The sequence below is a fragment of the Callithrix jacchus genome, chromosome 19, assembly GCF_049354715.1.
Source record: "Callithrix jacchus isolate 240 chromosome 19, calJac240_pri, whole genome shotgun sequence".
Taxonomy (NCBI): domain Eukaryota; kingdom Metazoa; phylum Chordata; class Mammalia; order Primates; family Cebidae; genus Callithrix; species Callithrix jacchus.
Window position 1 is genome coordinate 48,955,942 of NC_133520.1, and position 27,110 is coordinate 48,983,051.

At 42.5% G+C, this 27,110-nt stretch overlaps 1 long non-coding RNA gene across 2 annotated transcripts; it reads left to right on the forward strand.

The window, feature by feature from the left end:
* Positions 1-414: 414 nt before the first annotated feature.
* On the forward strand, positions 415-27,110 carry LOC118149524 (uncharacterized). 2 transcript variants are annotated; one of them, XR_004737063.3, is made up of 4 exons: positions 415-728; positions 12,885-12,996; positions 21,969-22,110; positions 26,768-27,110. It is a non-coding gene; the product is annotated as an uncharacterized LOC118149524 (long non-coding RNA). The 2 variants fall into 2 exon arrangements; XR_008477931.2 differs by lacking the exon at positions 26,768-27,110 and having other exon boundaries at positions 21,969-22,460.

The window sequence follows — 27,110 nt, forward strand, 5'->3', positions numbered from 1 at the left end:
TGTAATTTCCAGTAGCCTGTAGGTATGACGCTACAGAAAGACTCATGAAGGAGCAGAGCCCCTGTTTGCAAAAGTCCAGGCCTATCTTTGGAAAATCAAGGCTGTGAAGGACGAGGGCGCAAATGCTACACTTTGAGGCCGTAACCAGGGATGTGGGAGGGGCCAGGGAGGGGCGTGGCGACAGCCGGCGGGGCCGAGAAGTGAGCGCCCAGCAGCCCCGCCCGCACCTCAGGGTGTTTTGGAGGACCACGTGGTCCCGTCTCATTGGCCGTTGGGAAGCTCCAGCCCCCGGGAGGCGGATCCGCCACCGCAGTAGTAGTTCACTGTCAGTCAGTAGCAACCTAAGGTCGTCCGGGATCAGAACTCCCAGAAGGCCTCGCGCTCGGGGGCGTGGCACTGCAGGGCGGGCGTTACAGAGATGCAAATGAAGTCTCCTCTCCCAGCACCTGCGCGCCCTCACTGGGCTTCCAGGGGGCGGGGGAAAAGCTTTCTCACCGCCCTACGGGTTCCTCCTTTTCTGACCTGGGGAGGCGCAGGGCTGGGAACGGGGCTGCGTTGAAGCTTCTGGTCTTCCCGGCTGCCTGGGCAGCCTGTTTGGCGCCCAGGAAGTTACAGTACTTGCAGAGGAAGCACTAGGGAATACCGGGGCCTCACTCCGGACCCCCAAGTCCAAACCAGCACCACAGAGCGGAAGCCAGTTGTAACTGGGAAAAAGCAAAGCTGCTAAGGTACTTTAATTTTGGCTAAGAAAATAAGCAGGAAAGACGACAGCCAAATCAATGGGATGAATGTCTGTGGACTATGCTGCAACGTTTAAATCTGTCCTCTATAATTCTTTGCTTTTTATTTTTTATTTTTGTTTTTAGACGGAGTCGCTTTTTCACCCAGGCTGGAGTGCAGTGGTGTGATCTCGGTTCACTGCAACCTCTGCCTCCCTGCAACCTCCGCCTGAGCGATTCTCCTGTCTCAGCCTCCCGACTAGCTGAGATAACAGGCACCCGCCACCACACCCGGCTGATTTTTGTATTTTTAGTAGAGATGGGGTTTCGCCATGTTGGCCAGGCTGGTCTTGAACTCCTGACCTCAGGTGATCCACCCACCTCGGCCTTCCAAAGTGCTGGGATTACGGGTGTGAGCTGCTGCACCTGGCCAATTTTTTGTTTGTTGGTTTTAAGAGCTAGACTCTCACCCTGTCACCCAGGTTGGAGTGCAGTGGCACCATCACAGCTCACTGCTGGGCTCAAGGGATCCTCCCACTTCAGCCTCCCAAGTAGCTAGAACTACAGGCATTTGCCACCACACCTAAGTTTTTTAACTTTTTTTGTGGAGACGGGGTCTGGCTTTGTTGACCAGGCTGGTCTTCAACTCCTGGCGTCAAGTGATCCTCCCACCTGGGCTTCTGAAAGTGTCAGAGTTCTGGGCATTGTAGTCCCACTGTGAGCCACTGTGCCTGGCCCTATTTTTTTTTAATGAGAGTGGGAAGAGGCAGCACTTGTAGCCTAGTGGCCAGCTGGGGGCTCCCATTTCCTCCCTAGTGTGATAATCATTGGCATTCGCACCCATACTCACTCACAGATGGAAGCAGAGTCCCCATTTTCTGTTTCCTGGAAGGTTGTATTTTGGTGGAACTTTGTTCTAGTGTCTCAGTCAGTTTCCCTCTCACTCATTGGTCAGGGGTCTTATTGCTTCAGATATTTGCACAATAGACTAATTAAAATCCATCTCCAGCTACTTACAAACTATTACAGGCAGTGGCGATTTGAAGGCCTTTGCTACAAATCAAAGCCTTGATTGTTAAAAACATAGAACGGACTATGATGTAGCTTAGGCAATGTGACAAATTGGCACCAATTGTTTGTAAGGGTGAGAAACATCGGGAAAGTTCCAGAAAGTGCTGGGTTTGGCAGGAAAAGGAAATGAGGCCACCCTCATTTTCCAGGTTTCGGAGGCAATGAATAAAGCATGAGAGGTAGGACGGGAGTCGTGAATTTTTGTTGTTGGCTTGGCATGGGTTGAGGTATGAGGGTGTCCTGGTACAATACTGAAGCAGTTGGGATGCAGGGAGGTGGGAAAGTGACTATTCCAAAATGAAACCGGGATTCGAATCTGATATCAGGAAACCACAAATATAATTCAGCTGAATAATCATATTTGTAGTTTTGTGTGTGTGCACGCATGTGTGTGTCTCGTGGGTGCGTTATGGTAGCACATGTCCCAAGCCCCACAGTGAGTTTATTTTGTCCATAACCAGACCCAGGTACTTTGACCCAAGTCTGTTAATTGGGCTGACCATCTTGTATGCCAGGTGCAAGACAACCACTGGTGAGAGGTAGATACCTTTCATTTCCCTTTGCAGACGGTGGACCAGCTTTATGGGAAGGCTGACCAATAAGGGAAACCCAGCAAGCCCCTGAGACTGCATGTCCAGGGCAGAGTGTGCTTGTAGGAGACTCACAGGAGGCAGGTGGGAGATGCCTCCACTTGTTCTCCTTCAGTCGCAGAATGTGCTTTGAGGTGGAGTAGGGAGCGGTGTGGAGATGGAGTGGCAACAGACATAGAGAAGAGAGAAGACTGGAGCCGTTTGAAAGGGAGGGTTTGGTGGTTGTTTTTGATTTTGCAAGTGTGCGTGCATGTGTATGGGTGTGCATGAGAGAAAATGCACTACCTTTTTTAAAAATCTATTTTTTTGAGAAGGGTCTCTGTGTCACCGACGCTGGAGTGGGGTGGTGCGGTTACCGCTCACTGCAACTTCCACCTCCCAGGCTCAGGGGATCCTCCCACCTCAGCCTCCTGAGTAGCTGGGACTACAGGAATGTGCCAACACGCTCAGCTAATTTTTTGCGTGTGTGTTTGTGTGTGTGTGTGTTTCTTTAGAAACCAGCTTTCGCCATGTTGCTGTTGTCCAGGCTGGTCTCAAACTCAAGGAATCTGCCCACCTCTGCCTCCCAAAGTGCTGGGATTACAGGCGTGAGCCAACACGCCCAACCTAAATTTTTAAATAAGAAAATAGCATTTGCTTTTTTTCTGATGAGTTTTTTTCTGTGATACCAAGAAATTTCAATATGACTGTAAATGGAGTGCTGATGCTAGACCCAAAGATTTGGAGAGGCAAATCCAAAGAGCTATCTTCTTCTTCTTCTTCTTCTTTTTTTTTTTTTTTGAGTTGGAGTTTCACTCTTGTTACCCATGCTGTAGTGCAGTGCCATGATCTGGGCTCACTGCTCCGCCTCCTGGGTTCAAGTGATTCTCCTGCCTCAGCCTCCTGAGTAGCTGGGACTACAGGTGTGCTCCACCATTTCCGGCCAATTTTTTTTTTTTTTGTACTTTTATTAGAGATGGGGTTTCACGACGTTGGCCAGGATGGTCTTGAACTACTGACCTCAGGTGATCTGCCCACCTTGGTCTCCCAAAGTGCTAGGATTATAGGCATGAGCCACCGCTCCTGGCCTAAGAGCTATCTTCTTAAGCGATGTAAACACCTAGCCATTGGCAAGACTGCAAGTCTAGCAATACAATATGCCTGATGTAGTATTGGACCTGTTAAACGTGCCTCGCTGTTTTTAATCTAATGGAACAAATCTTCATGGCATTAGGTGCAAGGGGCCCTGCTGCAGTGCAGTGGGAGGAAGTTGGGGGCAGCTGTGTCATTTGGGGCCTTTGTGGATGGCGCTCGCCTGGCCTCCCCCTCAGGCCCACTCACTTGTCACTTCAGCAGCATTCCTCATGTACTCATTGTGCAACCTCTAGGTGTAAAAATGGCAACGGAGGTCAGTTACCAGTGCTTACTCTACTCTGCTCCAGAAACTGTGCTATCACCTGGGTCTATAATGGTGAGATAAAAAGAGATTTGGTCTCTATTTCCATGAAGATGAAGCCCCTCTGTTCTCTTTTACTATCCTATCCCATTCTGTCTTTTTGAAGCACCGTGCAAGGGCCTACAGGGCTGCAAGTATCTGATTCTGTAAAATGACTGCAGTGTCCTCAGTGGGCTCCTGAGTTTGGCTCCGCCTTGAAAGGGCAGGGCATTTCGCTTCTTTCCATTCACTAGCTGTTTTGTGAATGTTTCCATTCACTAGCTGTTTCACTCTGGTGTTGATTTCTGGTTGCTGAAAGTTGTAATGAATCTGCAATGTCCAAGGTGTCACTTGTAAGAAAAGAGTGAGGGATTATGGAAGAGGAGTTAGTCCCCAGTGGTCCCTCTTACTCCTGGGGGTCAAGCAAACTCCAAGAATGTGGCTAGTTCTCAAAGGATAGTAGGCTTGCTGTGCAGAGTGGTGTGGCCTTTAAAAGCAATGCTAGCAGCCTGGTTACGTTAACTGACTTCCTGATGTTTTGCAATTCTGCAGAGCATCTTCTGCTGAGTAATATGGTCTGTGGAACAAAGGGGAGAATGATGGAACAGGTTTTCCAGTCATCAAGTTTATTAAGTTTTTTCATTCTGAACAGCATTCATTAATCTCTAGCCTAGTCAGTGTGTTATAAAAATGGGCTTTCTTTAAACTGACGGTTCTTGTTTTGTGTCTTCTTTTAGAAATGTAAATCATTCTAACTTTATCCCAAATTTATCTAATCCTGTCTAGTAAAGCCAGTTTGAGAGTCTTATAGTTTTATAAATATTGAAGAAAAACAGTGGACTCATTTTAGTTACTTTTTATCTTGTGTACTTGCCAAAGAAAGGAGAAGGTAAATATCAGAAATCTTATCACCAAGTCCAAATTGCAATTTATGCCTAAATCAAAATCATCCGCCTCTTCAGAAGCCTTACTTCTTGACATAGCTGTATTATATCACATAGATTAAGGTGGTAGCCAGACCCCAGCTGCTTCGTTCATCACAGTGCAGCTTACTCCTGCTGAAGTACAAATAATTGTTTGTTACACTTTCTTTTCTTTTCTTTTTTTGAGACGACATCTCTCCCTGTCGCCCAGGCTGGAGTGCAGTGGTGAGATCTCAGCTCACTGCAACCTCTGCCTCCCAGGTTCAAGTGATTCTCCTGCCTCAGCCTCCCGAGTAGCTGCCATACCCGGCTAATTTTTTTTTTTTTTTTTTTTGTATTTTTAGGAGAGACAGAATTTCTCCATGTTGGCCCGGCTGTCTCGAACTCCTGACCTCAGGTGATCCACCCGCTTCAGAGTGAGCCACTGTGCTTTTGTTTTTTGGCTTTTGTTTTTGTTTTGTTTTGTTTTTGAAATGGAGTCTTGACCTGTTGCCCAGGCTGGAGTGTAGTGGTGCGATCCTGGCTTACTGCAGTCTCTGCCTCCCAGGGTCAGGCGATTCTTTGCCTCAGCCTCCCGAGTAGCTGGGATTACAGGTACACACCACCACACCTGGCTAATTTTTGTATTTTTAGTAGAGATGGGGTTTCACCATGTTGGCCATGTTGGCTGATCTCACCATGTTGGCTGATCTTGAACTCCTGGCCTCAGGTGATCCACCCGCCTCGGCCTCCCAAAGTGCTGGGATTACAGGTGTGAGCCACTGTACCAGGCTGTTTGTTACACTTCCATCTCGTTACCTTGACACTAATATAGAATTAGCTGATTCATTAGCTGATTCCTAAATCAGGAACCCACAATATTTTAATAGCAAACAATACTCTTGACTGTATCATGAAACTGTAAGTCCCCAGAGCAATCTTCTTAATTTGTGCAATTACCTAACCAATATCATAAATAAACCAAGGCCATTGTCAAGCTTCTGTCAAGGAGAATCATTAACTAGAGGAATTCCCCATTGCTTTTGTGGGTGATAAGCTGTGAGCTGACAGGCTCCATTCGTTGGCTACACATTTGGCCACCTTGTGGACTTTTTGACAGCTGAATAGCAGGCCTGTGTTTGAGGCTTTGTAATCCTTTTTCTTGATGCAAGAATGCTAGTTTTATTGCCTTTCAGGTCGCTGCCCTCTTCAGGAAAGGTGCTGACTCAGTATGAATGAGTTCTCCAAGGGGATTTTCAGGAGAACCAGCTCCAAGGTGATCACCTGATAAAACTGCAATTCTAAACAACATTCATCATAAGTCTATTAACATTTATAAGACAAGGATTTCCCCCTGCATACCATAATGTCATACACACCCATATATGGAAGTGTAACTCAGAAAACAGAGCAACCCAATAAATGGAAGGAAGAGTAGGCTGGGTGTGGTGGCTCACATGGCTCACACATGTAATCCCAGCACTTTGGGAGGCTGAGGCAGGAGGATTACTTGAGGTCAGGAGTTTGAAACCAGCCTGGCCAACATGGTGAAACCTCGTCTCTACTAAAAATGCAAAAAATTATCTGGGCATAATGGTACACACCTATAGTCCCAGCTACCCAGGAGGCTGAAGTGGGAGAATCGCTTGAACCTGAGAGGCAGAGGTTGCAGTGAGCTGAGATGGTGCCATTGGATTCCAGCCTGGGTGACAGAGTGAGACTTTGTCTCAAAGCAAAAACAAAAAACAACCAACAAACAAATGGAAGAAAGAGTAAACATGAAAATTCAGAGGAGTAAGGCCTCTAATATATGAACGCCATGAGCTCAAGGTCTTGGCCTGTTTCCTTCAGTGCTGTGTTACCAGCACCTAGAACAGTGCCCGGCACTTTGTGGCCACTCAAAATCAAATAGCTTTGAATGAATCACTTTGGTCTTTGCCAGTGAAGTCGTTGGTTCGCTTATGATCCTCAGGCAAGGGGTGAGATATGTGCTGGGATTTTAAGAACAGAAGGAGCCAAACGGCAAAATTGAGAGGCTAAGACTCTAAAGGACACATTTTGGTGGATTGGAGTGGGTATAAATTCATTTAAATTTTTTTTATTGATGTATAATAGATGTGCATAGTTTGCGGATACATGTGATAATTTTATACATTCGTGTAATTTGTAAAGATCAAATTAATGAACTTAGGGTATCCATTACCTTAAATATTTGTCTTTTGTTCATTCTTGAACCATTTGAATTCTTCTAGCTATTTTGAAATACACAATAGATTATTGTAGATTATTGTCATCCTACTGATGTAACATGAGGTCTTGTTTCTTCTATCAAACTGTGTATCTGTAGCCGTTAGTAAACTTTTCTTTGCTCCCACCCATCCTTCCCCGCCTCTGGTAACTACTAATCTACTCTTTCCTCCATGAGATTTACTTTGTTACTTACACATATAAGTAAGAACATGTGATATTTGTCTTTCTGTTCTTAGCTGATTTCACTTAGCATAATGACCTCCAGTTCCATCCATGTTGCTGCAAATGACAGGATTATGGCTGAATAATATTCCGTCATGTACATATACCGTGTTATCTTTATCCGTTCATCCATTGATGAGTTCTTCAGTTAATTCCGTGTTTTTACTACTGTGAATAGTGCCTCCATAAACATGGGAGTGCTGATGGCTTTTTCATATATTGACTTCCTTTCTTTTAGGTATATGCCCAAGAGTGCAATTGCTGGATCGATCATACGGTGCTTCTATTTTCAGTTTCTTTTTTTGTTTGTTTGTTTGAGACAGGGTCTCACTCTGTAGCCCAAGCTTGAGTGTAATGGCGTGATCTCGGCTCACTGTGATCTCTGCCTCTGGGGCTCCGGCGATTCTCAGTCTCAGCCTCTTGAGTAGCTGGGGCTACAGGTACACACCACCATACTTGGCTAACTTTTTAGTAGAAACAGGGTTTCACCATGTTACCCAGGGTGGTCTCGAACTCCTGAGCTCAGGTGATCCACCCACCTCCGCTTCCCAAAGTGCTGGGATTACAGGCATGTGCCACTGCACCCAGCCAGTTTTTGTTTTTATTTTTGTTTTTTTGAGATAGAGTTTTACTCTTGTTGCCTAGGCTGGAGTGCAGTGGAACGATCTTGGCTCACTGTAACCTCCAGCTTCTGGGTTCAGGGGATTCTCCTGCCTCAGTCTCCTGAGTAGCTGGGTTTACAGGTGCACACCACCACGGCCAGCTAATTTGTATTTTTAGTGGAGACAGGGTTTCACCATATTGGCCAGGCTGGTCTCGAACTCCTGACCTCAGGTGATCCACCCACCTTTGCCTCCCAAAGTGCTGGGATTGCAGAAGTGAGCCACCATGCCCGGCCTGTTTGCAGTTTTTTGAGGAATCTCCATACTGTTCTCCATAGTGGCTGCACTAGTTTACATTCCTACCAACCATGTATGAGGATCCCCTTTCTCTGCATCCTCACTAGCTCTGTTATTTCTTGTCTTTTTGGCAAAAACCATTGAAACTTGGGTGGGATGATATCTCTTCGTAGTTTTGATTTGCATTTTTCTGACGATTAGCGATGTTGAACATTTTTTCACATACTTGTGAGCCATTTGTAGGTTTCATTTGAGAAATGTCCATTCAGATATTTTGCCCATTTTTCATTTAAATCCTAACTAGTCTATGGCTGTGGTCTGTACCTGTTCTGATAACTTTCCTTTGAAATGTGAGGCATGTAAATGTTGCCCACAGTGAATTCTCTTTGACCATGTACAGAATCACAAATAAAGGTTCTGACTGAACTCACTGCACTCCCTCCAGGTCCTTCTGATGTCATGGACCTTCAGGTTCAGACCCACTCCCATCAGTTGTAGATTACTTGCAGGGTTTGCAATCTTGGACTTGCAGTGCTGCCTGACTTCGCCATACTAAGCCTTTGAAAGCCATTGTGTGTTTTTAGTTTAAGTTTATAGCATATCTCAGTTTAGACTAGCCACATTTCAAGTGTTCACTAGCCACAGCATGGGACAGTACAGGTCTAGATAGCCCACATATTCTTCTCTTCAAAAGATAGTACTCTGAGTTATTCTTCATCTTAATTTCATCTTAATATTCTTCTTAATTTCAATTAAGTCAATTAAGTAAGTGGTGGTAATAACTCAGTCATGGAATCAGGTGGTTTTTGTGTTTTTTTTGAGACAAGATCATGCTGTCACTCAGGCATTAGAGCAGTAGCATAATCACAGCTCACTGTAGCCTCCAACTCCTAAACTCAAGTGGTCCTCCTGCCCTAGCCACCAGAGTAGCTGAGACTACAGGTGAAGCCACCACGCCTGGCTAATTTAAAAAGAATCTTTTTTGTAGAGATGGGGTCTTGCTATGTTGATCAGGCTGATCTTGATTTCCTGATCTCAAGCTGTCCTCCTGCCTTGGCCTCCCAGAGTGTTGGGATTACAGCTATAAACCACTGAGCCCAGACCTGGAATCACATATTCTAAACCTAACAAGGCAAGTTGTTGCACTGCCCTGGTCTCTGCCGGAGTGCTTATTTGCTGTTTTTACTGTTTTAATACTCCTTACTTACTATGTGTTTGATAAAAGAATTAATGAAATACATGGCTGCAAAAAATAGGATGAGTCATGACAAAGACTCTCTCCTTTAACCAAGCTGGAGTCAGGCTTCTCTGAGTTCTTCCTCTGACTAATCACCAACTTTGGGCTCTGTTCTTCATCCAGTGACTGCCCACTTAATCCAGTGTTAGCAAAACTCCTGCTAGGTCAGTTTAGTGAAAATCCTTCACACTTGCTATCCGATCATCCTTTTTGTTTTTGTTTTTGAAACGGAGTCTCACTCTGTCACCTGGGCTGGAGTGCAGGGGTGCAATCTCAGCTCACTGCAACCTCCACCTCCCAGGTTCAAGTGATTCTCCTGCCTCAGCCTCCTAAGTAGCTGGGATTACAAGTATGTGCCACCATGCCCAGCTAATTTTTGCATTTTTAGTAGAGATGGGGTTTCTCCATGTTGTCCAGGCTGGTCTCGAACTCCTGACCTAGAGTGATCCACCTCCCTTGGCCTCCCAAAGTGCTGGGAACACAGGTGTGGGCCACCACATGCAGCCTATCTGATCTTTCTTGATATTTAATCAAGTTCCTTATCCCCCACCTTCAATATCTTGTCACCCTTGCCTGTGTCACACAATAGTCCTGCCACGGTGGTTTAGCCAGAATCCCAACTTATCCCTGGTGTTTTCTTTCAGTAATGTTCTGACCACTGACACTCACCATACTCCTTGGCTGTAAATTTCCACTCATCCTTGTATTCAGAGTTGAGCCCCATTTCTCTCCCTTACTACAAAACCCCATTGTCAGAGCTCACCTTGAATAGTCTCCCTTACCATCTTTAACAAGAGCTGTGACTAATTCTTTCTTTGCAAGTCAAAAGGTTGCTAATGGAAGAGCGTGACTGAAACATGACCTCCTATAATGGACATGTGTTGGGTTTGCTAAACCAATATACTTTTCCTGTCCCTCTGGGGTACTGTTATCCCCAATTGTAGGTGGTCTTAGTGGAACTAAGTGAATGTGGACAAGTGAATCAGAGTAGGACAAAATTAAAAGTCTCTTCTGAAGTTGAACCTTGAGGATTCAAACCAAGAATGAAAAGGGATTGTTGGTGTTCTATTATTCTGATGACCCATTGATTCTTGCTTTCTTGGTTCCTAGATCTACTGAACTTTTTTTTTCTTTTAAAGACAGGGTCTTGCTCTATTGCCCACATTGGATCCATCATAGCTCACTGCAGCCTCAACCTCCCAGGCTCAAGTGATTCTCCCACCTTGGCCTCCTGAGTAACTGGGAGTACAGGTGCATGCCACCCACCCAGCTAATTGTTAAAAAATTTTTTTGTAGATGTGGGGTTTCACTATGTGTTGCCTAGGCTGGTCTCAAACTCTTGGGTCCAAGGGATCCTTCCACCTTGGCCTCCTAAAGTGTTGAGACTATAGGTGTGATTCACCTGGCCCAGCCACTTTCCGCCTTTGTGAAGATAATGATCACTTTTCTGAGTCTACTGTTTGCCGAATGTCTCTATAATGACCTATGCAGGCCAAGGTGTGGAGCATTATGATAAACCTCTGTAAGTTTTAAAAAGTTGCCCTCGTCCCTGTTGTATAAGACCATTCAAGATAGAAGGCCTGGGTGTGGGTGGGAAATGATTGAAAAAGGTGAAGTTCTAGCTACTAGATAGACTCACTGAGGGTGTGGTGCTAGAAGGAGAGCAACACTCAGGTACCCGGGGAGGAAACACCCCTGACCCTAAGCAGTGTTGGGGAGACATTGACATTAATGATCTCTTGCCTTTCAGAACTGTACCTGAAGCCATCCTCACAAAGGAAAATGCCCCGGTCCAGGTCTCCTAAACCCTGACAAGCCCTTTATATTTAACTGACTGTTGTATCTACCATCCCCTGCCAGATAGCTCTAACCATGGTTTGATTGTCATGCCTCTTCACATGACCAAAAAGTCCCTGCAGGGGATGGCCCAGCTCCTGCACCTCCCACACAAAACATCTGTTAACGCCTATGGTCATCTTCCCCACCCCTGTTTCTGTAGATGTTGCTCAGTCGTCCCTTGGGTAGGTGAACACTGCCTGGTTGGTAATGTGGACAAACTGGATAAGCTGGACTTGAAGCAAAACAAGGACTAGACCCAGTTACTCCAACTGAGCTGGGAAGCCTAGGTCAAAAGGTTGCTAATGGAAGAGTGTGACTGAAACATGACCTCCTATAATGCACATGTGTTGGGTTTGCCAGGAAGCCGTGTTGGAGGCACTGACCTGTGCCCTTCAACTGATATGGGTCTTACCTGGGGGATTCCAACAATTGTTACTTTTTTTCCAGGGGTACCATGTGGTCCCCTGACACTGCACCTCTGGTGTGGAAACCATACATTAATTTACCTTCCTTCCAAAATACATGGATTTGTATTTTTGGGGTGAGCCTAAAAGACCTTAAAAGTATTTAAGAAAACACCACTAGGGAATTAAATAGCCCTGAGGTAACTGCAGAGATCTCTCCAAAATGAGGCTATTCTTGGTGACATGGGGGAAACTTCCAGAGGGATAACGGATCCATTTTTAAAATTTATTTATTTATTTATTTATTATTTTAATTATATTATTATTTTTTTTTGAGACAGAGTCTTACTCTGCTGCCCAGGCTGGAGTGCAGTGGTGCTATGTCAGCTCATTGTAACCTCCGCCTCCCAGGTTCAGGTGATTCTCCTGCCTCAGCCTCCTGAGTAGCTGGGATTACGGGCATGTGCCACCATGCCCAGCTAATTTTTGTATTTTTAGTAGAGACAGGATTTCATCATGTTGGCCAGGCTGGTGTTGAACTCCTGACCCCAGGTGATTTGTCTACCTCGGTCTCCCGAAGTGCTGGGATTATAAGTGTGAGTCACTGCGCCCGGCCAACTGACCCATTTTAATGCACACATTACAGACTGTTTACCATGGGAGTCATCTAGTTAGAAAAAGTGGTACCAACTTGTCCCTGATTTTAATTATCACCACTTTGGACCTGGGAGACAGGTCAACCTCAATCCATCAGCCAGGTGTCAGAATTGCTCTTGATTTCTTCCTTGTGGGCCAAGGCAGAGACTGTGCCTCACTAATGCATCCTGCTGCACCTGTGTTAATGCCTCAAGCCATGTGGAGAGGTCAGGACAGAACCTTAGTGATAATGATGGTTTATGAGACTCGTTTACCTGTGTCACTCCAGGATCTGGAGGGAAATGGTTGAGGTCAATTCTGTAAGTTGGCCTCATTCTGTGTTGGGTCCTGTGGATACTGACTTTAAAGGCCGTGTCAGATAAAATGAATAGATTTGGTCCAAGCCTCTACTGATCAGAGCAATCAGAGTGGCTGACAGACTGACTCACTTATGACAAAATTCACCAGAAGCCAAGAGTATAGAAATAAGAAATGGATATTGTTTGGAGATAGTTCTCCGTTGGTCTCTCCATTTCTTCACATTTTGTAAGCAGAGGCACTGTATATTCTTAGATGATAGAGGGAATGTCTCTTTCCAAAGCAGAGGGCAGATTTGTTTACTGTCTAGTGCAATAAGGTTCATGTCACCCTCTGGAGAAAGATCAGACAGGCTTACTGTCAAATTTTTTTTTTTTTTTAAGATGGAGTTTCCCAGGCTGGAGTGCAGTGGCAAGATCTCAGCTTACTTCAACCTCCATCTCCTGGGTTCAAGTGATTCTCCTGCCTCAGCCTCCCAAGTAGCTGGGATTACAGGTACATGCCACCACCTCTGGCTGGTTTATTTTTAGTGGAGACAGGGTTTCACCATCTTGGCCAGACTGGTCTCAAACTCTTGACCTCAAATGATTGGCCCACCTTGGCCTCCCAAAGTGCTGGGATTACAGGCATGAGCCACCACGCCAACCTGCAGTCAATTTTAATAGGTGTGAGTTCCCGGTGCTCAGAGTTCCTCACTGTGATGCAGACTTCCTGCATGAGCAGCTTCCACCTGAGCTGCTGTCTGTTATTTGGGGAGCCAAGGGAACTGACGTGAACAAGAATACCTGCTGTGCTATGAGTAATAATGTTCTTTATTTCTGACTTCGACACCTTGTGCTTTCTGTCAGTGTCCATGGAACTATGGCAGGCTAGCTTCTTTGCTAGCAGGTTGGGCAAAGTTTCAGATCCTTCACAGTTCTTTATATAAAGTCAAGTAAGTAGTTCAATTTCCAAAATGGAGTTCACAGGAATGGCCTGGGAATCAGATGTCCTGGAACGTCCCTAATTTGCAGACGAAGAGCCTGAACCTTAGGCATGACCAGCCTATCCAATGTTATAGCAAGGTTACAGCTGAGCTAAAACTGGAACCAGGTCTATATATGTGCTGTCAGACATTCTGCATTCAAATCTTCGTTCTTCTTTTTGCTACTTCTTGTTCTGTGTCCCTCTTTCACAATTTATGAAATCAAAATAATCATAGTCCCAGCTTTGGGCCAGGCATGCTGGCTCATGCCTGTAATCTCAGCACTTTGGGAGGCCAAGGTGGGTGGATCACTTGAGGTCAGGAGTTCGAGACCAGCCTGGCCAACATGGTGAAACCTGGTCTCTACTAAAAATACAAAAATTTGCCAGGCGTGGTGGTGGGTGCCTGTCATCCCAGACACTCAGGAGGCCGAGGAAGGAGAATCGCTTGAACCCAAGAGATAGAGGTTGCAGTGAGCCAAGATCTCACCACTGCACTCCAGCCTGGGTGACAGGGTGAGACTCTGTTTCAGAAAAAAAAAAAAAGGCATCTGCTTCAAAGGGTTATTCCGAGTTTCAAATGTTTTAAATTTAATCAGGCATTTATCACAATACTTGTTGCATGCACACACACAGAAATGCCTAGCACCCAAAAAATATTCCCTCATATTAGGATAACCTATCAGTGCACTTTGTACCAATATCAATGAACTCTCTGCCAAGAGCCTATTAAAACAGAGTTGTCATAAGAAAAACTGGCACCCAGAGCCCTGTGAGAAACTGGCACCTGGGAGGGTTTATCTTGGCTGTGCCTCCTAATTAGAAGGTGGCAAACAGGCCTCAGAAAAGCAGCTCACCCCTTCATGACCCAGTCTATTGGGAAGTTTCTCGGAGGTACTAAAGCCTAATCTTCCAAGACCACTGGAGACAAGCTTGTAGTCTGTTCAAATTGAGCTTTCTGGCTTGGTGCAGTGAGAGGGACATTCCATAGGAACCACAACATGCTGCTCAAAATGAGGGAGGAGAAATGCATCTTTGGCAAGGTTTAGGCTCCCACGTTGGAGTCTGAGGCAGATCTAAAGGAAGCATAGATCAGTCCTGGATTGGTTGTGTCTAAAGTGGGGTTCATAAAAGCAGGGATTAATCAGGACGTGGCTGCTGTTGTAATGACAAGGTGCCTTGCCAGTTGAGTATCCCTAGTAATAGACAAGATCTGCACAGCAGGTCTGGAGGCATCGTTGGTGAGAAAACAGTAGTCACTCACAGAGGGGATCCTTATGATCCTTATGGCATTTCAAACTGCAGCATGACCTCAGAGCAGCAGTCTTCAACCTTTCTGGCATCAAGGACCAGTTTCATGGAAGACAGTTTTTCCACAGACAGTGTGTGGGGTGGTAGTGGGGATGGTTTCCAGATGAAACTGTTCCACCTCAGATCATCAGGAATTAGAATCTCATAAGGAGCATGCAACCTAGATCCCTCACGTATGCAGTGCATGATAGGGTCCGTGCTCCTGTAAGAATCTAATGTGGCTGCTGATCTGACAGGAGGCGGAGCTCATGTAGTAATGCTTGCTCACCTCTGACTGTGCAGCCCAGATCTCAACAGGCCACAGACTGGTACCAGTTTACAGCCCAGGAGTTTGGGGACACCTGCCCTAGAGAAATGATGATTCTCGTGGCCTTTGCAACAGGTCTCTCTGCATGTCCTCTGAACCTGATTCACAGCAGAGTCACTTTTTCCTTTTTCAGTTCAAACTGATTTCCACTCGCAGTGCTGACAGATTGTGATTCTCTAAGAGTTAGTATGTTGTCCATCAGAATTTAGCAAGTTGTTTGCACAAGTGTGGAAACTGCCAAAGGTCCAGGGTCACTGGTCTCTGAACCCAGCCTCTGTTGGTGTTCATGAGTTAGGGAACTCTAGTCTTGTTCCCATCCAGGGCTGCCACCAATGGGTTCATATACATTGGCTTGTTTTTATTTTTTAAATTTAATTTCTTATATGTGTGTTTTTATATATGTTGTAGAAAGTAAAAAGTTCCTCTTCAAAGTTTCCTTTCTTGCTAAAGAATAATAATAATAATAATAATAATAATAATAAATATTAGAAATAATAGTTTGTTTTAAAGACTAACTTTCTTCAAAGTCTTCTTGCTTTTTGCTGATAACTCTTTGTTAAGCCCTATCCTATGTAGCTGTTAGACATGCTCATTCTATGTCCTTTTACTTTAACCAAATGTCTAGTACATTCTACATCCTTTTACTTTAACCAAGATATCTGTGCTGGACGTGCTCACAGCCTACACCCCTTCCTTATTTAGACTTCCTCTTTTCCTTTGTTCTCCATTGCCTTTACCTACTGAGAAAAGTTTTAAGTTGTTAGCCAATCAGGTTCAGTTTGGATTGTGAGGTCTGGCTCCAGCCAACAGAGATCAGACATAGCAGTAAGGACCCAATGCGTAAAGAATAAATATGCTGCCTTTCCTTTTTTCATTGTACTCTCATGGCAAGATGGCTAACAAGAGCACCCTTTCTGCAGAAAGTAAAATTGCCTTGCTGAGAAAACCTTTTGTCTGAATGCTAATTTTTCCTTGCAGTACCTGACAACAAGCATTCTGTCTCTAATGTGTGTGTGTGTGTGTGTGTGTGTGTATTTTTTATGTTGTTATAGAAATGGGTATCATCATGTAGCCCAGGCTGGTCTTCAATCTTGGCTTAAAGCGATTCTCCCACCTGGGCCTCTCAAAATGCTGAGGTTATAGGTGTGACCCACCATGCCTGTACTTATATGTATGTTTAAATGGTGGTGATAGTGAGGGCCCTTAATTGGGCTTTCAGTGAAAGTGCTGCAGAAGCTGCACCTAGAAGTTGCTAATGAAACTTCTAAGAACTCCCAGTTGGTATGAGACTAAAGAGTGAGTGAGAAGCACTTATGCCTCTGTTTGAAAGTCCAGGCCAAGTGCTAGGGCTATATGGGGTCCCAGGACAGGCTAAATTTTAGTTAAAGAACTTTGGATACTCCATACAGGGAGGTCCTCCTAAGCCTCATTTACTTGGGCTCTTCTAGGAGCAAACCTTAGCTTAAGGCCTAGGCTTTAGAAGGAAGTAGCAGGCCAGGGTACAAAGAGAAGGACCATACCTCAGACAATGTGGCACAAGAGGGCAAGGCCAGGTGTAGTGGCTCAGGCCTATAATCCCAGCATTTTGAGACACCAAGGCAGGCAGATCACTTGAGGCCAGGAGTTCAAGACCAGCTTGGCCAACATGGTGAAACCCCATCTCTACTAAAAATACAGTAATTATCTAGGTGTGGTGGTGCACACCTGTAATCCCAACTACTTGGGAGGCTGAGGCAGGAGAATCACTTGAATGTGGGAGGCAGAGGCTGCAGTGAGCCAAGATTGCACCACTACACTCCAGCCTGGGGAACAGAGCAAAACTCCATCTCAAAGAAAAAAAAAAAAAGAAAAGAAAAAGAGGGCATGCTCTCTGGCCAGGCTGGCGCCTCCTCCATTGGACTCAGCTCTTCAGGTGTGGTTGTGCCTTTGGCCCCTGTAATGAGGTGTGCAGTACCTCAGCTAACATAACTTATTTTGGGCTAAGAAGAAAAGCAAGAAGGCGGTCTTTACTTATGGTAGTCACATAAGCAAAGCAACTTGGGAATGATGGAACCTGATGATCTGTCCTTCATATCTTTTAACTTTTCTTTCATAACTTGCCTGTGTTTGTGTGTTATATTCTCGAAGAAGTCCTTCACTTGATATTCTAGTTCACTGATTTGCTCTTGGACTGTATCTTATCTGCTATTCAGCCCATCTGTTGAATTTTTTTACCTTTAAAAACTATTTTTCTCCTGCAGTCTTTTCTTATCATCCAGTCTACATTCTGCAGGTGTTATTGACTCTTAGTCATCCAAAATATAGTTATTTTAGAATGTCCTTCTGCTTTGTTATAGTCTCCTCATGTATAGAGATTACTATCTCTCATGACATTGGTTGTCCTCAAATGTCTGTGATTGTTTATTATTAACAAATCTAAGTTTGAGAGTTCCCAATACTTGATATCTTACTGTCCGCACCATTGCGGGGAAAACTCTTGTCTAAAGACAGATCCTCCATGTGCTGCTGCCTGGCTCAAAGAGAGGCATGAAGCATTCTGGCTGCATTTTCCTCATCTCTATGTTGTGATGAGAGGATTAATATGTCAAAACGTTGAATTTTTATAGTCTCTTCATAACTGAGAGGTAAACAGCCATGTATTCTGGGAATGTCAAAGAACATAAAAAATAATAAGCATTAAACTTTTCACAGAAACTGCTATTTTGCATAGTGGTTTTTAGTGGTAAATCTTGTCATAAAATAAGATTTTTTATGTTGTCAAAGATAAAAATAATTTAAAATATGAATTTTTACAAATTAGCTGGGTGTGGTGGCATATGTCTATAGTCCCAGCTACTCAGGAGGCTTAGGCAGGAGAATTGCTTGAGCCCAGAAGGTGGAAGTTGCAGTGAGCTGAGTTTGCACCACTGGGTGACAGAGCAAGACCCTGCCTAAGATAAATAAATAAATAAATAAATAAATAAATAAATATCTAGATAGACTGATAGAATTAATTGTTTAAAAATTATGTTTTAGATATGAGAATAGGCTGCAGGTAATCATATAGCATATTCTTTCTCATTTCCAAACGCATACTTAAAATAGCAATGAAAGGACCACTTCTCATTCTAGCTTTTCCTCAAAGTATTTGTAACATTGACCCTTAAAAAAATTATCTGAAAACTGGCAAAATGCAATTAATCGTTTAAATCCTATCAGTATCTTCAATCCCTAGAGTAATGGGTCCATATAAAATTGAATTGTTTTTAAGTTGAGAAAGTCGAGGCCAAATGTCTTTAGTTTATTCAATTTTCAGGTAAATAACCAAACATTCTTCAGGTAACTAACCAAGGGCATGCAGAGTTATCCAAAGCTCAAATGTGTTCTTATGGAAAAGTATGATGTGAAGGCATATAAGACTTGAACTAACAGAATTAGAATATATATTCCTATTTTATATTACTGAACTTTAGAGGAATTAATATTTTCTATTATAATATCCCCAGGATCATAGTAAGCTTATTTCAAAGACAGGCTATGATAGTATCAGACCTCACCAGATTTTAAAATATAATATTTTCCTTTATAAAAATTCCCATTTTCTTCTTTTCTTCCAACAAGAATAAATTATTATTTTTCTTTTTTGGAGATGGAGTCTTGCTTTGTTGCCCAGGCTGGAGTGCGGAGGTGCCATCTCAGCTCACCACAACCTCCACCTCTCAGGTTCAAGCAATCCTCCCACATCAGCCTCCAAGTAGCTAGGACTACAGGCGTGTGCCGCCATGCCTGGCTATTTTGTGTGTGTGTGTGTGTTTCTAACAGAGACAGGGTTTCATTATGTTGGCCAGGCTGATCTTGAACTGCTGACCTCAAGTGATCCACCTGCCTTGGCCTCCCAAAGTGTTAGGATTATAGGCATGAGACACCACATCTAGCCAACAAGAAAAAATTCTGTGAAACTAGACAAAATATATAGGGCAATTGTTTCAAGGCACTAGGCAAAAGCAACATAGACTGCAATCCCTGAGAGAAAGGAAACTACAGACTTCTACAGTTGCTCAGCACTCTGTCTAGGAATAATTTCCTGACTGCATTGCAGGAACCTGGAACCCAAGCATACCATGGTAGTCTCATGGAGCTGAGCAGGAAGACATTAGAGTTTGGGGCTATTGATATGGCTGAATTCTGTAGGGCTGGACACCAGAAAAGAAGAACCGCACAGCGAACAAAGGCAGATGTATGTGGGAGTTTTCTGAAAATCTTTGCCAGGCAGAAATCTGAATGGGTTTCCTGCAAATCTTTGGCAGAGGGATGGGATTTCTATGCATGTGCAAAGACAAATCAAGGATTATCTGATAGTGGCTGCTGTGGGGTTGAGAGTGGAACAGAGGTATTCGAGGTTAAGAGTTGCTGGAAGACCAAGTTCTGGCCCTGTTATTTAATGAATTTTACAACACCTCATGCACCAATATAAAACAACAGAAATCACACACCTCAGGAATAAAGGCCATACTCTAGAACAGGGTTGGTGATGTTTTTCTTTAAGACGCAAGATAATAAGTGCTTTAGGCTCATGGGACTAACGTGATCACTAGATGGCCCAGATGTCAGATTTCATGAAAGATATTAAAATAGCTGGAATAAATGTCCAATGACTTAAAGGAAAATATGGTTTTATAAGTAAACAGATTAGGTAAAGAATGTCAGCTGAGAACAGAAGTTCTGTTTTATAAGGTCATTTTTTTTACTTCCTCCTCCATTCTTCTAATTCTTTCACTCTGTCTTCTAGCACATGCAAGCACATGGAGCGGGGGACACATAGCTAGGATTTAGGTGCCCCTGGATCCTCTGCAGCAAAAGGCTAGTTCCTCTTTGGTTGCTCTGTTCTCATTGCGGTGGAGCTCTTCACACTTTTAAAATAACTTAAAAAAAAATCCCAAGCTGGGCACAGTGGCACATGTCTGTAGTCCCAGCTACTCAGAAGGACTGATGCTGGAGCATCCCTTGAGCCCTGCAGCTCAAGGACAGGCTGGGTGATATAGCAAGATCCATCTCAAAAAAAATGTTTAAAATTCCTCTTAAAGCAATAGATTTTTTTCATGTTTTAAATGTTTAATTGCAAATCTGATAATAATAACCTCTACCTCTTATTAAAGGAAAAAAAGAAGGAAGCATCTTCCTTTCTCAACTTTGAATACTCAGAAGATGCAATGTTAAACTGACCCAAAATTTAAAATGACCCATACTATAGTTTCTTCCCCTTCAAAGGCTTTTTAACTTTGGAGAGGCCTCATGTGTTCTCCCTCTTTCTCCTTACTTTAGTGGGCTTCAATTCAGACAAGGCGTCTTCCTCTAAGTGAAAATGTGTTGAAAGTAGTTAACATCATTACTAAAAGATTTATGTAAATTGCACTAAAATTATTTCACTTAAATATGTTTATAAACTATAGCTCTTCATGGAAATGACTTTTGAAAATTACATGCATAGCACTCGCATCACAGTTTTCAGTATAAAGGAAAATATACATGAAAATAAAAGTAGTAAGGTAATAATAAATCCTATGATGTTAAATTTCAGTTGTGAATTCATGTGCACTAAAGGGATCTAAAAGTAGTCATATCCTTTAGCAATATCCAGTAGCAAGCAGATTGATATTTCTAAGTGTCTTTTTTTTTGAGACGGAGTTTTCGCTCGTTACCCAGGCTGGAGTGCAATGGCACGATCTTGGCTCACCGCAACCTCCGCCTCCTGGGTTCAGGCAATTCTCCTGCCTCAGCCTCCTGAGTAGCCAGATTACAGGCACACATCACCATGCCCAGCTAATGTTTTGTATTTTTAGTAGAGACGGGGTTTCACCATGTTGACCAGGATGGTCTTGATCTCTTGACCTCATGATTCACCCGCCTCGGCCTCCCAAAGTGCTGGGATTACAGGCGTGAGCCACCGCGCCCGGCCTTTTAAGTGCCATTTGTACCTATAAAGAAATGGCAAATTCAAGGTCTAGATCAACAAATACTATATTGCAGATAAGCCGGCAACTTTTGTGCCAGAAAGCAAGGAAGCTATAAAACACTGTGAACACAGCTAACTTAAAGGGGACTCTCACTGTGAAAGAGTCAAGTTGTGCATCAAAAAGAATAATGACTACAATTCCTGAATGATATTCCATTGTGTGGATATACCACATTTTGTGGTATATATTCATTCATCTATTGATGGAGAATTGTGTTGCTTCCATGTTTTTTTGTTTTTGTTTTTGTTTGTTTGTTTTGATGGAGTCTAGCTCTGTCACCCAGTCTGGAGTGCAGTGGCATGATTTCTGCTCACTGCAATCTCTGCCCCCTGGGTTCAAGCGATTTTCCTGCCTCAGCCTCTGAGTAGCTGGGACTACAGGCACATGCCACCATGCCCAGCTAATTTTTGTATTTTTAGTAGAGACGGGGTCTCACCATATTGGCTAGGCTGGTCTCAAACTCCTGACCTCAAGTGATCCGCCTGCCTCAGCCTCCCAAAGTGCTGGCATTACAGAACTTGGGCTGCTTCCACTTGATGATTATTGTGTATAGTGCTTCCATGAGTGTACAAATGTCTATTTGAATCCCTTCATCCAGTTATTGGGAGGTGTGTTTCACAATGGGCAGACCTATGCAAACCTACCCCAAAGTCCAAGGGAACTGAGAGACTGAAGAGGTGAGCAAATCCAGTTTCTTAGAATGAAACATTTAATAGGTATTCGTGAGAAGAAGCTATGTCTGTGTATCCGAAGGTTGTGAGACAAGATGGTGGATCCCTGCACAGTTGCCCCCAGACCCGGGAATTATATACCATAGAGGAGGGGCATATGTGCTTCAGAGGGAATGGGTAGGAATTTGCTTTGATTTACAGTGAATATGTGGTCTTACACAGGGAATAACAGACAAATTGGAAATCTCAGAGGCCTTCCCAGATCTGGGTGATCAGAAGCTGACGTGGCAGATGAGCATCTAAGATGGAGTTGCTTCAGCCTGCACAGGGTATATACGCAGAAGTGGAGTTTCTGAACCTTGTGGTAATTCACATTTTAATTGATTGATTTTCATATGCTATACCATCCTTGTATTCCTGGAATAAATTCCATTTTCTCGTGGGGTATTATCCTTTCAATATTGTGTTGAATTTTGTTTGTTAGTATTCATTTTTGAGTATTTTTTACGCTGATATTTATAAGGGTTATTGGTCAGTAGTTTTCTTGTATTGTCTTTGTCTGGCTTTGACTTTAAGGGTAATGCTAGTCTCCCAGAATGATTTGGGAAGTGTTCTCTCACCTTCAATGTTTAGCTTATCCAATTTGTTGGGATAATAGTTGGTCATAGTACTCTGCTATAAATCCTCTTATTTTTGTAAAATCAGTTCTTATGTTCCCACTTTCACTTCTGGTACTAGTAATTTGAGTCTTGTCTCTTTTCTATGTCTATCTAAAGGCTTATAATTTTGTTCGTACTTTCAAAGAATGAACTCTTGGTTTTTTATTTTTTAAATTGTTTTTCTATTCTCTATTTTATTATTGCTGTTCTAATATTTATTGTTTCCTTCTTTTTACTAGCTTTGGATTTAGTTTGTTCTTCTTTTTCTATTTTCTTAAGGTGTAAACTTAGGTTGTTGTTGATTTGAGAGTTTTTCATTTTTAATATAAACATTTCCAGCCATACATTTCCCTCTTAGCACTGCTTTCACTGCATCTTATAAGTTTTGATATGCTGTATTTTGATTTTCACTTTCATTAGTCTCAAGATATTTTCTAATTCCTGTTGTGATTTCTTCTTTGACCCTTTGGTTTCTTAAGGCTGTGTTAATTAATTTCCACGTATTTATAAATCTTCTAGTTTTCCTTCTGCTATTGATTTCTAGTTTAATTCCATTGTGATCAGAAAAGATGCTTGGTATGATTTCAGTCTTTTCAAATTTTTAAGACTTGTTTTGTGCCCTAATATATTAACTTATATTGGACAATGTTCTATGTGCACTTGAGTAAAATGTACATTCCGCTGTTGTTTGGTGGAATGTTCTATGGATGCCTTTTAGAAGCAGTTGGCCTGTAGCATTGTTTGAATTTTCTATTTTCTTATTGATCATGTCTGATTGTTCTATCCATTATTGAAAGTGAGGTATTGATGTATTTTACTATTATTGTAGAGCTGTCCATTTCTCTCTTTAATTCTATCAATGTTTGTTTCATATATAGGGGATTTGATGTTTATTTCACACATATTTGTAATTGTTATGTTTTCTTGGTGAATTGAAGCCTTTATTATTATTCAGTATTCTTCTTTGTCTCTTGTGACAGTTTTCTACTTTAAGTTTATTTGTCTATATTACTCTCTTTTATCCTTTTCATTTTCAACCTATGTGTGCCCTTAAATCTAAAGTGAATCTTCTTTTTTTTTTTTTTTGAGACGGAGTTTCACTCTTGTTACCCAGGCTGGAGTGCAATGGCGCCATCTCGGCTCACCGCAACCTCCGCCTCCTGGGTTCAGGCAATTCTCCTGCCTCAGCCTCCTGAGTAGCTGGGATTACAGGCACGTGCCACCATGCCCAGCTAATTTTTTGTATTTTTAGTAGAGACGGCGTTTCATCATGTTGACCAGAAAGTGAATCTTCTGTAGAGAGCAGATAGATCCTGTTTTGTTTGTTTGTTTTAAATCCATTTTGCCAATCTATGTCTATGCATGGAGGAGTTTAATCCATTTACATTTAATGTAATTACTGACAGGAAAAGACTTACTTTTGGCATTTTAATGCATGTTTTCTGCATATTGCACAAATTTTTTTCCCTCATTTCCTCCGTTATTGCTTTTCTTTGTTTTCCGCTGATTTTTGTGCAGGGACATATTTTTATTCCCTTTTCATTTTCATTTATGTATATTCATAGATACTTCCTTTATGGTGACCATGGTGATTACATATGACATCCTGAAGTTCTAGCAATCTATTTTGAATTAATGTCAACTTCAATCACATACAAAAACTCTATTCCATTATAGCCCTGTCCCTTCTCCACTTTGTGTAGTTCATGTTATAAATTACACCTTTATATACTATGTGCCCATTAACATATTTTTGATTACTGTATGAATTTGTCTTCTAAATCCTTTAGAAAATAAAAAGTGGAATTACAAACCAAAATTATAGTAATACTGGTTTTTGCATTCATCCATGTATCTACCTTTACCAGAGATCTTTATATTTTTTGAGTTACAGTCTAGTATACTTTTATTTCAAACTGAAAGACTCTCTAGCATTTATTGCAGGGGAAGTCTAGTGAATTCCCTCCGCTTTTTAAATCTGGGAATGTCTTAATTTTCCTCAGTTTTTTGAAGGATAGTTTTGCTGAATAGAAAATTCTCAGTTGACAGGTTTTTGTTTTTTTCCTTTTAGTGTGTTAAAAATATTAACCCACTGCCTTCTGGCCTGCTAAGAAATATGCGTGTGGTCTAATTAAAGATCCCTTGTATGTGACAAGTTGCTTTATTCTTGCTGCCCCTCCTCACCTTTTTATAAGATAGTGTCTCACTCTGTGTCCCAGGCTAGAATGTAGTGGCATGATCATAGCTCACTGCAGCCTCAAACTCCTGAACTCATGTGTTCATCCCACATTACCTTCTCAACAGGTGCATGCCACCACTCCTGGCTAAATTTTTTATTATTTGTAGAGACAGGGTCTCACTGTGTTGCCCAGGCTGGTCTCAAACTCCTGGCTTCAAGTAATCCTCTCACCTCACCCTCCCGAGGTGCTGAGATTACAGGCATGAACCACCACACCCAGCCACTCTTCCTGCTTTCAAGATTCTTCTTTGTCTTTGGTTTTTGACAATTCTATCATAATGCATCTTCATGTGCATCTGTTTGGGTTTGTCCTTCTTAAAGTTCACTAGGCTTCTTGGATTTGTAGATTTATGCCTTTCATCAAATTTGGGGAGTTTTTTGTCTGTTACTTTCTCAGATAAACTCTTCACTCCTTTCTCTATTTCTTCTACTTCTTAAATTTTAATAATACCTATGTTAGTCTGTGAGGAGGAAAAGTTAAATACTAAATTTGAACTCAATAGAGTATGGACACAAACAATGATCACCAAGTCCCAGGACAGGTTATATAAACCCCTTAAGGCATTCATCCAGCACTGCTTCAGATAAATCTCTACTTCAATCTATTCCTACATATCAATTATTGAAAAACAGAAGACAATTGCAAAAACAAGTTGACCTTTTTGTGTCTGTTGAGCACAGTTTTGAAGGGCCCTCCTGACTGGGCCTCATGCCAAAAAACTTGTTACAAAAAGAGATAGGGTCCCCGACTGCGCTGAAGCTTCAAGAGACCTCTCCTTGCCTGTGCACAGACAAGTGGCCAACTCTGGAGCCCAGGCTGTTGCTTCCCAGTCTGGTGGTGAATCCTCCATAGTCTGGTGAGTGTAGTGTCTGATTCTGGAGACCAGGCTGTTGCTTTCTGGTCTGATGATGAATCCTCCATAGTCTCGTGAGTGTAAATATACATATATTTTTCCCCTTCTCCCCTTCTCATTGCAATGCAATTTGCTTATATATCATTTTCTTATTATACCTGCATTACCATTTATGTGGGATAAAGGTTATTTACCCTTAAAGGTATTGTGTGTGTCTTTTATTCTCCCCTCATGCGTTTCCCACACAGAACAGCCTGCTAGATGGTGTCCCATAAGTTGGACTCTGCTCACTTTTTAAAATTATTTTTCTTTTTGTTCCTTAAACTCAATACTTTAAAATAACCTGTCTTAATTGCTTGAACCTGGCATGTGGAGGTTACAGTGAGCCGAGATCATGCCACTGTACTGGGTGACAGAGCAAGACTCCATCTAAAAATAAAATAAAATATAAAGAATAACCTGTCTTAATGTTCATTGATTCTTCTATGTGCTCAAGTCTGCTGTTGAACCCCTCAGCTGTATTTTTCAAATAATTACTGCATTTTTCAATTCCAGAATTTATGTTTGGTTTTTATTTTAATAATTTTAATCTTTTGTTGTGGTGGTTGTTCTCATTTTGTTCATATGTTGTTTTCCTGAATGTCCTTTAGTCTTTCTCCATGTTTTTCTTTAGCTCTTTGAACATATATAAGATCATGGGTTTAAAGCCTTGTCTAGTAATTCCAATGCCTGTCCTTCTTCAGTTATAGCTTCTGTAGATTTATTTTGCTCCTTTGAATAGACTGTGTTTTTCTGTTTCTTTGTATGCCTTGTGATTTTTTTTTTTAATCGAGCATTTGCAAAACAGCCACCTCTCCCAGTCTTTGGAGACTGGTCTATGAGAAGGAAGATCTAATTAGCAGTATAATTTCTAAGACTCACAATCAGCTTGGGACTTCTCAGGTCTCTTTTGGACATGTACCCTGCCTGGAACTAGGTGTTTGTATGTTTTTTATTACCCGCATATACATATCTTTTTTTGTATGTCTTAATTTCTCAAAGAGTCTTACCGCAGCTTATTCTCAGGACCTTAGATGTTCTCATCTATTTCTCTATCCACAATCTCTTGTCCCAGGCATCTGAAGACCTGCAGTCCTCCTATAACTTTCACATGCTATGGTGTCTGTCACTCTTCTTTCTAGCCTGCACTCTGAACTGTTCTGCCTTTTCCCATCTGAAAACTAATACACCTATCTTGATGTCATTCGGTTTGGAAAATTTTAATTTTAGGCAAGGATAGCTGGAAGGCTGTGAACAGGGCAGAGAGGATTGAGAGTTCTATGCCATGGGAAACCCAGATCAATAGTGGCAGCACATGGTGGTGATTCTGAAGCAAATGTTTACCAGAAGGCCTGCTGCCAAAAGGACATTACAGAATGTTCTGCTTAAGAGATCATTTAGAACCAACTATACCCTGAGAAATTCTGTGCTTTGATGTAAATTAAAGATTACTGTCTCACTCTCTCATTTTGTGATCTTGATCTGTCCATTATTTTGAATTCCGTAACCATATAACTTGAGGTATTCATTTATGGCAGTCATATTCACCACCTGTGCTGCTTGATGCCTCATC